Source organism: Saccostrea cucullata, unplaced genomic scaffold (assembly GCF_032062105.1).
Source record: "Saccostrea cucullata isolate Sc308-1 unplaced genomic scaffold, CSIRO_AGI_Scuc_v1 ctg1359, whole genome shotgun sequence".
Classification (NCBI taxonomy): domain Eukaryota; kingdom Metazoa; phylum Mollusca; class Bivalvia; order Ostreida; family Ostreidae; genus Saccostrea; species Saccostrea cuccullata.
Window position 1 is genome coordinate 94,794 of NW_026927654.1, and position 12,379 is coordinate 107,172.

The 12,379-nt window shown below is 35.7% G+C and overlaps 1 pseudogene; it reads left to right on the top strand.

Moving 5' to 3' along the window:
- Positions 1-576: 576 nt before the first annotated feature.
- Positions 577-2,102, top strand: LOC134275118 (melatonin receptor type 1B-like; annotated as a pseudogene).
- Positions 2,103-12,379: the final 10,277 nt, after the last annotated feature.

Sequence of the window (12,379 nt, forward strand, 5' to 3'; positions counted from 1 at the left end):
CACAATATAATCTATATAGCCCCGCCCTAACACTAGAACCCCTGACCCTGAGGCCATAAATTTCAATTTTGGTAGAGAACTCAATGCTGATTACAATCATGCAATCAGTTTGACTGCTTGATGTCCAGGAGTAAATAAGAAGATTTTTAAAGATTTCATTAATTTTAGTAGTTTTGGCCCCACCCCTCTGGCCCTAGGGGTGGGGACCTTAAATTTCACAATTTTTGTTCCCCATCATCCACAGATGTTTTGTACCAAAATTGGTTGAGCAGTTGCAGAGAAGAAGCTGAAAATGTTCAAATGTTAACGCATGGCGCATGACGACAAACGAAAACGGATAGCAATAGGACATACTCAGGTGACCTAAAAATGCATGAATTGATACATGTACATAAAAAAATCCGGAATAAATCTGGATTTGCAGGCTTACTTAATTTGCTTCACATATAAAAAAAACATTCATTTCCTTGCATCGATTGAATTGAAGGTATCAGGTGATTCTGTATTTTCATTAATTAGACTGTGTAATCATTTTCTTGGTTTATAATCTACAATCTTAGGACTAGTATTTTCGCTATGGGCGCTATAAACAACTCGGTAAGATAAAACACTTTTTCTGTTTCAAAAACATTAAATGCTTGCCCCTATTTAATGTGAGAGGACTGCTTATTACAAAGCAATACTCTTTTAATATAGCTAATTTTTATTTTCGGGGATAACTTTTTTTTCTTTCAATACCTTTATTGTCTAAAAGCCTTACATTTTAAGCTAAAAAATTCAATTATTGAATGAATACATGTCTAACTATACAGTTGTTCATTAAAGGAATTTCCCTTTTCATTTTTCCATAGGATGCAAACATTCATTAATCATTAAAATATTTTAAAAACAAATAAAAAAAACAAGAAAAAGTTAGCGGGAATGATAAACACCATTTTCTTCTTTTGTAGAATGGAACGTTTTATATCAATGATACCCTTGATAACTACAAGAGCTTTGACAACAATACCTTAAAGAAAAGGATATCACCTCTCTTACAAACTGACACTTGCCTAGCAATGGTGTACATTATCATAACCAGTACAGCCCTACTGGATGGGACTCTAGGTAACACGTTTATTATACTGGTGTCGACCGTTCGCAGAGACGTCAACAAATGTGGGAAAGAATTCATCGTTAACCTAGCATTGGCGGATCTCTGTGTAACTGCCATAGCCGACCCCATGTGTATCATTGGTATATTTTAATATTTTGTCTTTTTTTATCTTTGATTGAATGGCCGAGTCTAAAGCTAAAATATTTTAATGGTAGTACAAAGTACTTATGCTATAATTTGTATTTTAAGGTGTCACCCACGGAGAACAGTTTTTCCAGGGAAGGAAGCTGTTGTGTACTTTTGTTGCGAACCTTTGTTTGACTGCCTGCTTTTGTGCATTCTTCAGTCTGTTCCTTATGTCGATGTCACGCTTTATATACCTGTGTCACAACCACGTGTACCACAGGGTTTTCAACCGTGTTACCAACATTTTGCTTTGTTTTACCTGCTGGGTGATCGCTTTCTTGTTCGAAATACCTAATTTTGTTGGTTGGGGAGGACACTTCTTCGACCATAAAAATCACCAGTGCATCTGGGATCGGACTGCAAATTTTTATCTTGCACCACGTTTGTTACAATTATTTTGATTGGTACACCACTCGTTGTAATGGCGATATGTCACTTCCTTATTTTTAAGCGTATTTGGGAAACAAAACGTAACATTTACATTTTGGACATTGGCAATCCTTTGAGAATGAGAAAAGTTTGGAGAGAAACAGTCCGTTCTTCTAAGATATTGTTTGGTATTTTTATTGTGTTTGTTGTTTGCTGGACGCCGTATGCCATTATTGTAACTATAGATGTGCACGACACTTTCCAAACTAAAGTTCATCTGTTTATTACACTTACGGCACACTTACACTCAAGTGTCAACGGCGTCATTTATTTCGCGGGAAACAAACGGTTTCGAATTGGAATCCTACGTCTTTGTCTTCGTAGATCAACCCCTGAAGGAACGTGTACTTCCGGTCCTAATGTGATTCCTCAGTTTGATACTCGTCTGTAAGGCGCCATGTTCCTTCAGTCCTAAAATTATGATCGCTTACGTTTTTCATAATAATTGAACAAGTTCGATGCGAAAGACGATTGTAATGATGAGTTGCATTTGTGAGTGTTGAGAGACATACAGACAGCCATTCCAATACATTCTCTTTGGAACAGGAGATAGATTGCTCTGATGATCATTTAATCAAATGGGATACTCTGAGCAATGTAGTGTTAATTTGGATATTTGCGTTAATCAGACACACCTACAATCTCCGTAAGAACTTCATCTTCGCAAACCACGGCCAAAATGTACGATCCTCTCCCATTCTGGCCGTGGTTGCGTGAGACGAGAGTATTTCGTAGTTCATTTAAGTATTGACCAGTGCGAGTAAAGAAGAAGAAAACCACGTATATAATCAATCTGAAGAGTTTGTAACATTTATAACTGATGTTAAATATATCTGATTTACACACTTTATTCTTACGTCTCTTTATGAGTGAAAATTCTCGAAGTTGACGTAAAGCAACATATAATCAATTATTATTTTTATGACAATTACGATTCCATCTTGATTCTAGATATACTATTTAAATTGATTTACTAATCTAATAAACGTCATACACATCAACCAGATTTGATAATACTTGTTAGAACCCGGCGATATAAACAACTTTGGTGGCATAGTGATAACATTTATTTTTATGCGAATGGCCTTTTTAATGGCAAAGGTAGTGTGACAGCTAAAAAGTTCATATGAAAACCTCGCGTTCTATGACCTCGTAATCAATATTCCATGATTGATGTCGTTTAATTAAACCTGAATGCACGGCTTTTCGCAGAAAAGAATATTGAACCAAAATTTGAAGAATATTATTTTCCATGGCTGATTTATTGATGATTAGTTCATAATTCTCAATGCAACAACAGAAGTTTGTGAAACACCTTACCAAGCAACCTGCCTGCCCCATGCACATCCTTTATCATGGGACAGTATACATTATCGGCAGTGTACATGGAAATGAAAAATCTGTTCATCAAATTCAATTTCATTGTATGCACCATTGCAAAAATAAAAATCCGATGTATTTTGGTATTTTTTTTATTTATATCTTTTTTGTGTTGTTGTTATTGTATTAAACTTAATTTCGACACATTCAGCTTTGTGAATACTACAAATATGGAAAAGGTATCAAAAATAAGAAACAAACAAGAGGCCCACGGGCCTTATAGGTCACCTGAGTATCATGTAACAACTTTCCAGTGATTGTATTTGGTTCGAGTTTTAATCCAAAAGCCATGAAATTCACAAATTCTGAAAGAGGCACTATTGCTTATCAAAGAGCAGATTTCAAAGCATAATTTATTTTTAGTCAAAGTACCCCCCTGGTACCCCTGACCCAGCAGCCCTGAAATTATCTATTTTGAAAGAGGCCCCTTTCTTCATCCTACGGCCAGCATTTTTTTTTAGGTCACCTGAGTAAACTCAGGTGACTTATTGCTATCCGTTTTCGTCCGTCGTCGTCCGTCGTGTGTCGTGTGTCGTGTGTTGTGTGTCGTGTGTCGTGTGTTAACATTTGAACATTTTCAGCTTCTTCTCTGCAACCACTGAACCAATTTCAACCAAATTTGGCACAAAGCATCTATGGGTAAAGGGCAACAAAAATTGTGAATTTCATGATCCCTGCCCCCCTTGGGCCTGAGGGGTGGGGCCAAAACCACTAAAATTAATGCAATCTTTAAAAATCTTCTTCTTTACTCCTGGACATCAAGCAGTCAAACTATTTGCATGATTGTAATCAGCATTGAGTCCTCTACCAAAATTGTGAAATTCATAACCCTGGGGTCAAGGGTTCTAGTGCTAGGGCGGGGCTAAATAAGTATATAGTGAAAATGCATTATTTCTTTGAAAATCTTCTTCTCTGCTTCTGGGTATCAAATAAACCAACTAAGTACATAGTTATGATGAGCAAGAGTGCCTCTACCAAAATTGTGAATTTTATGGCCCCAGGGTCAGGGGTTCTGGTGTTAGGGTGGGGCTCTATTGATTATATAGTAAAAATACATGATTTCTTTGAAAATCTTCTTCTCTGCCCCTGGGTATTAAATAAACCAAGTAAGTAAATAATTATGATGAGCAAGAGTGCCTCTACCAAAATTGTGAATTTTATGGCCCCAGGGTCAAGGGTTCTGGTGTTGGGGGGGCTCTATTGATTATATAGTGAAATTACATGAATTCTTTGAAAATCTTCTTCTCTGCTCCTGGGTATTAAATAAACTAACTAAGTTCATAGTTATGATGAGCAAGAGTGCCTCTACAAAAATTGTGAATTTTATGGCCCCAGCATCAATGGTTCTGGTGGGGGGGGGGAGACTTTATTGTTTATAAAGTGAAAATACATGAATTCTTTGAAAATCTTCTTCTCTGCTCCTAGGTATTAAATAAACTAACTAAGTACATAGTTATGATAAGCAAGTGTTCCTCAACCAAGATTGTGAATTTTATGGCCCCAGGGTCAAGGGTTCTGGTGTGTGTGGGGGGGGGGGGCTCTATTGATTATATAGTGAAAATATGTGAATTCCTTGAAAATCTTCTTCTCTGCTCCTAGGTATTATATAAACTAACTAAGTGCATAGTTATGATGAGCAAATGTGCCTCAACCAAAATTGTGAATTTAATGGCCCTATCATCAAGGGTTCTGGTGTTGGAGGGGGGGGGGGGGCTCTATTGATTATATAGTGAAATTACATGAATTCTTTGAAAATCTTCTTCTCTACTCCTAGGTATTAAATAAATTAACTAAGTGCATAGTGATGATGAGCAAGAGTGCCTCAACCAAAATTGTGAATTTTATGGCCCCAGGGTCAAGGGTTATGGTGTTGGGGGGGGGGGCTCTATTGATCATATGGTGAAAATACATGATTTCTTTGAAAATCTTCTTCTCTGCTCCTAGGTATTAAATAAACTAACTAAGTGCATAGTTATGATGAGCAAGAGTGCCTCTACAAAAATTGTGAATTTTATGGCCCCGGCGTCAATGGTTCTGGTGGGGGGGGGGGGGGCTTTATTGATTATATAGTGAAAATACATGAATTCTTTGAAAATCTTCTTCTCTGCTCCTAGGTATTAAATAAACTAAGTAAGTGCATAGTTATGATGAGCAAGAATGCCTCTTCTAAAATTATGAATTTCATTGCCCCAGGATCTGGGGTTCTGGTGTTAGGGTGGGGCTCTATTGATTATATAGTGAAAATACATTGTACATTAAATCTTTGAAAATTTTCTTCTCTGTCTCTGGGTATGAAGCAGATGAACTACCTATATAGTTATGATGAACAAGGGCCCTAATCTTTCAGAATTGTGAATTTCAAGGCCCCAGGGTCAGGGGTGGGGGGTGGGGGGCTCTACTTATATACTGAAAATGAATTAATTGTTTGAAATCTGGTCCTTTGTATTTATAAAACATTTATTTACTTTTTGATAGGCAATTTTAAGGGTGCCTTTTAAAAATTTGTGCAACCTAGGGTCAGGGGTTTATGTGAGAGTGTTAGGGGCACTACTGATTATTGATTAATATTACTGATTAGTTGGAGTGCATTTTTGTTCCCCTACCCTGCTTATGCGTATTCAGTAACCAAGCTAAGCAACTGCTAAGTTTATTGTTATGATGATCAATGGTGCCCTTTCAAAATTGTGAATGCCATATAGCATCTGGCTTAAAACATGAATCAAATTCAATACACTGTAACTGGAAAGTTGTTGCATAATGCTCAGGTGACCTATAAGGCCCGTGGGCCTCTTGTTATTTTTAGGTTTAGTTATGAACATGAGAATGAACAAGTCCCGAGGGAGAAGGAAATAAAAATTTTTTTTTGGATAAATCAATTATCAACATTTGAACATTCTTTTTTTATGCTATCCTAATAGGCTCCTTACCACTGGACACATAAATGCTTACAAATAGGAAAGTAGAACATTTAATTCCTTATTTCATCATCTGCCAGTTTAAGCCAGTTCTATAAATTTTGTGATGTTGATCAAAATATATTTTTAAAAAATCAATTCTTTAAAAGTCTTTCAATATATCTTTATTTTTTAAAAATGTGTTAGGTGAATGTGTAGACATTGTTCTAAAATATACTTGATACCTAAATTATAATTCCTATCATAAAACAGACAGTGGGTATTGCGGAGTTGGGTGAACATTTTTTTTCAATTTAGTGTAAAATAATTTTTCTGGCTGATACAAATGATACTACATGCCTGTATATATTTGTATATTCTTGCTTTTTACAAGTTGAATTTTTTTTTTATTTCTTCAGGTTATTGTTTATTTCTTCCTTAAATGGACTTAGCTTCTCCCATAGTTTTATTCATTACATCTGATGCATAAGCAAACCTTTTCTGAAGAATGATGCTTAGACTGTAAGCTATAACAGAAACCTAAACAATGTCACTGGCAATTAAGCTACCATGGGCAGTTTTAAACCTATGGAAGGAAATAATTTACAGATACTTTTGAATACAGATACATAATTATCTCACAAGCATGTTATTGTAAACAAAGTCGTCAGAATTCATTTGTCCTCTGAACGGGTGAAACATTTTGAATGGCACCTTTTCGATGAATTTTACACTAAAGCAAGCTATATCTTCGCAGATCTAGCTTTATTTACCCGCCGTTTCATCTTAAACCGGAAGTGCGAGTTCGTAAATTTAAAATCTCGATCCCGACTCAAATTTGAAATCGGAAAAAAAAATTTCTTCTAAAAATTCAAAACCTTGAGCGGAGGGTTTGTAAAACTGAAAACAAGAGGCCCACGGGCCTTATAGGTCACCTGAGTATTGTGTAACAACTTTCAAATAATTAAATTTGGTTCGTGTTTAAACCGGAGGCCATGAAATTCACAATTTACAATTTTGAAAGAGGCACCATTGCATATCATAATTATTAACTTAGCATGCTTACTCTATTTACTTAATACCCAGAGGTAGATCAGAGTAACAAACAGAAAATGCACTTCCACTTTATAACCAGTTGTGCACCTCACCCCAAAGGAACCACTGACCCAGGGCCATATATTTCAAAATTTTGCAAAGAACTATATGCGGTATTTTGCATATATTTGCCCCCACAAAAGTCAAATTTTGAAATCTTCCTGAAATGTGCTGAATTCAATAAATTGTACGAGAAATATAAATTAACAGAAACTATTATAGTTCCAGAGCAGTGTATTCACAATTTTTGTTTTTATGACGTCACAAACTAATCTGATTTTATATCCTTTTTCAGAAAGAGGACAAAATGGACAAAATTTCAACAATTTTAGCTTTAAAAGTTATAGAGCGCATGTGTGTTCAGGAACAATATTGACACATTTCATTGATATTATCATTCTACACATTATATCAAAATATTTATCCTGAACACGCATGCGCTCGGTGACTTTTATTTAAGATATCGACGAAATATGTACATTTTTCTGTAAAATTCATAAAAAACCGAAATTTACGTCATATTTGTGACGTCATTACATACATATGACGTCATTACTTATGAAATTATTCAGTGCTTTGAAGTCAGCATATACTCCCCTGTTTAAGGACTTAATTAAATATTACTCCATCAAAGTTTGATTTGGGGGGCAAATATTGGTTAATACCGCATAAAGTTCTTTTATCATAAAATGGTTGATTAATACCAAAGAGCAGATTTCAAAGCATTAATTTATTTTCAGGCTATGTAACCAACCCCCCCCCAACCCCCCCTTTGACCCTGGGGGCATTAATAACCACTTTTCTAGATGCACCTTTCTTCATCATAAATATATATATACTTGGATCATTGGTTTCAAACCCAAAAGCAAAGAAAAATATTTACAAAGAATAAATGTATTTTTACTATCTAATCAATAGAGCCCCGACTTAACACCAGAACCCCTGACCCTGGGGCCATAAAATTCACAATTTTGGAAGAGGCGCTCTTGCTCATCATAACTATGTGGTTAGTTAGTTAATCTAATACCCAGGAGCAGAGAAGAAGATTTTCTAAGAAATAATGCATTTTCACTATATAATCTATAGAGCCCCACCCTAACACCAGGACCCCTGACCCTGGGGCCATAAAATTCACAATTTTGGAAGAGGCACTCTTGCTCATCATAACTATGTGCTTAGTTAGTGTGTTTAATACCCAGGAGCAGAGAAGAAGATTTTAAAAGAAATAATGCATTTTCACTATATAATCTATAGAGGCCCGCCCTAACACCAGAACCCTGACCCTGGGGCCATAAAATTCACAAATCTGGAAGAGGCACTCTTGCTCATCATAACTATGTGCTTAATTTGTTTATTAAATACCCAGGAGCAGAGAAGAAGATTTTAAAAGAAATAATGCATTTTCACTATATAATCTATAGAGCCCCGCCCTAACACCAGAACACCTGACCCTGGGGCCATGAAATTCACAAATCTGGAAGAGGCACTTTGGCTCATCATAACTATGTGCTTACAGTGGCTGGAACGTTATTGTTGACAACTTACACGAACGATCACGTTACACGCACGATTCCGCACGATTAACGCACGATTAAACCTGATACACGAACGATCCTTCACGTTCACGATTCTACACGTTACACGATCTTACACGATTGCTAACGCAAACGCACGATTCTTCACGCAAAATAGTTCAAATTATTTAGGAATCGATATTTCCAAAACGAAATACGGCTTTATATTGATTTGAGATTCAAAGAATTATCAATAAATATATTATATCATCGACTTTGGAAAAAAAAACGGAAACGGGTATTTCTGGTACTAAATACATGTAAGATTTTTTTTTATTATTTTAAATAATAAATAATTATTTAGATAATTCTCATACATAAAAGACGGATTTTTTTTTTGTTCTATCAGAAGATAGTAGTAGGTAGACCGTAAAATTTGATTGAATTGGATTTCATAATATGTAGAATGGGGGATACGATTGGGAAAAAAACTGGCAGCATGGAATGACTTAACTTAGAAGTTATATCTATATGTTTTTATTACTTCAAAATGTTTATGAATCTCTAAAACATGAAAAACGACATTGAAAATTATTGTTTTGCTTTTAGAAATTAATTAAAAGTAAGCTACAAAGATAAACACTGTTAAACAAAACCCCGAAAATCATGTGCGTGATGTGCATGTACATTCACCGACTAAACATTTATGTAAGCTTTAAAAATATTTATTTATTTGTAAAAATATTTCTTTTTGATTATTTGAAAATTAAAAAAAATATCTTACCACAATTAGCAGCAAACAAGAATGATCTTCAGAAAAATATAGTAAAACATCTAAGTACGGTTTATCACAATAAGTCACGCTATTTGACGAGAACATAATATTGTACGACTTACTATATTGCTTGTTTACAAGCGATAGTTAGTTCGTTCCGCATTCAATTATGTAAACTGCGCTTCATTCCTTTTATTTGGATTAAAAAATAAGATATAAAGGAAATACTTCTTTCACAGATAACATTCCGATAAAAACTTACAAAACGAAATTTACACGTTTCTAAACGCACGTTCACGCACGATTAAAACCGCAAACGATTGAGTCTGTTACACGCACGATCTCGCACGTTACACGAACGATCGCGCACGATGCACGAACGATTCCACACGATTGGTTTGTCAACAATAACGTTCCAGCCACTGTAGTTAGTGTATTTAATACCCAGGAGCAGAGAAGAAGATTTTCAAAGAAATAATGCATTTTCACTATATAATCTATAGAGCCCCGCCCTAGCACTAGAACCCCTGACCCTGGGGCCATGAATTTCACAATTTGGGTAGAGGACTCAATGCTCATTACATTCATGCCAATAGTTTGCCTGCTTGATGTCCAGGAGTAAAGAAGAAGATTTTTAAAGATTTCATTAATTTTAGTGGTTTTGGCCCCACCCCTCAGGCCCCAGGGGGGCGGGGACCATGAAATTCACAATTTTTGTTCCCCTCCACCCATAGATGCTGTATACCAAATTTGGTTTTCAGCTTCTTCTCTGAAACCACTGAACCAATTTCAACCAAATTTGGTGTACAGCATCTATGTGTGAAGGAGAACAACAATTGTGAATTTCATGGTCCCCGCCCCCCTGGGGCCTGAGGGGTGGGGCCAAAACCACTTAAACTATTGCGATCTTTAAACATCTTCTTCTTTACTCCTGGACATCAAGCAGGCAAACTGTTGGCATGATTGTAATGAGCATTGAGTCCTCTAATAAAATTGTGAAATTCATGGCCCCAGGGTCAGGAGTTCTAGTGCTAGGGCGGGGCTATATAGATTATATAGAATGCATTATTTCTTTGAAAATCTTCTGCTCTGCTCCTAGGTATTAAATAAACTAACTAAGTACATAGTTATGATGAGCAAGAGTGCCTCTTCCAGATTTATTGTCCCTCCCTTTCGCGAAAGCGAGGAGACATTAAATCTCATTTGTCTGTCTGTCTTTCCGTCTGTCCGTCAGTCACAAAATCCTTAACCTTGCCCATAACTTTTGATTCAGTGGAGCTATGACTTTCATATTTCATTTGTGTACTCCTTGTGACAAGACCTTTCTTTGGGTACCACCAAATTTGACCTTGATCTTGGAGTTTGACCCACTTTTACACAAAAATTCCAAACTTTTCCTTTGGCCATAACTTTTGAAGGGTAGGTACTAGGACTTTCATATATCACACATGTATTCTTTGTAGCAAGACCTTTCATTGGATACCAACAGCTTTGACCTTTTTACCTTGAAGATTTACGTACTTATGGAAAATCTTTAACCTTGACCATAACTTTTGAATGGTAAGGGCTAGGGCTTTCATACATCACATATGTAATCCTTGTGAGAAGACCTTTCATTGGATACCAACAACTTTGACCTTTTGACCTTGACGATTTACGTACTTATGAAAAATCTTTAACCTTGACCATAACTTTTGAATGGTAAGGGCTAGGGCTTTCATACTTCACATATGTAGTCCTTGTGAGAAGACCTTTCATCGGATACCAAGGACTTTGACCCTTTGACCTTGACCTTGGAGTTTTAACTACTTTTTAAAAACTTTAACTTTGGTCACAACTTTTGGAAGGTAGGTAGGGTGAATTCACCATGCATCGGATACCCTTCGTCTTTTACGTGTAATTACATTACCAGTATTCCCGAAATGTAAACAAGGACGGTTTTTTATGTAGCTGGATATTTTACCGATAGTTTTTTTTTTTAAAGAATAATAAAAATGAATCAGAATTATAAAAAGAGCAAGAATTATCATAAACTGAAATTTCACCATGGATCGGACAACATAAACCAAGCATCGGACAAGTGATACATTACATCGGACATTTTTTTTAAAAGCAAAAATAGGATAGCAACTTCTGTCTATTTTGATTGTCCTTTTTCAATACTCTGTTTGATATGATTTTTTTTTCATTTAATTCATTTATTTTTGTAATTTGTATTCTTTCATTTGCAGCAAAATATTAAAACAGACGTAAATTGGTAATTTACCACTACCTTAAGTAAGAAGAAAATATCATAAAACTTGATTATGAGAAGGGGTGACTGGCATATTTTGAAGATTTATAATCATGTACCCCAAAATGTTAAACATTTATAATCTGTCCTCCTCTAGGAAGAAAATAAATAATATATTTATATCCCTGCCTGGTATGCTCCCAATACATTTCGATCCCCCCCCCGCCCCGCATTTTGTATTTGCTCTTTAGACTATTTTATTTTATATTCATCTTGGGGGGATTAATCTGTTCTTCACAGACAAATGAAAAAACTGACCTCCCTTTTCGTAATCAGGTGGTCGTCCCCTGGACAGTGGGTGCCGTTATAAATGTATATCTGCATAAAAACTTGGTACAAACAATGTCATGTATAAAATTGCGAAACAACATGGAGGCATTCGTGAATAAAAACATCACCTCCGTTAAAGAGTCGTATTTTAGCCAGCATGCATATTATACATATTTCATCGAAATCGAAGGAAGGGGTTAGGCACCGATCACTGATTAATTTAGCAGTTCACATCTTCGACGACTATAGTTGAGTTACAGCTATAGTGATTACAACAGTTTTTCTACAAAAGGTAAGTACATGTAGATTTAAACTTCTTAATGCAATAACCCTCTCGATAAATTGTATGATCTAGTTGAATTTTTGTTTTGTATATATTGTTTGTGTATGTAAAACTACAAACTCGGAGGGTTATATAATTTGTGAAGGACTTGAAATAAATGCACG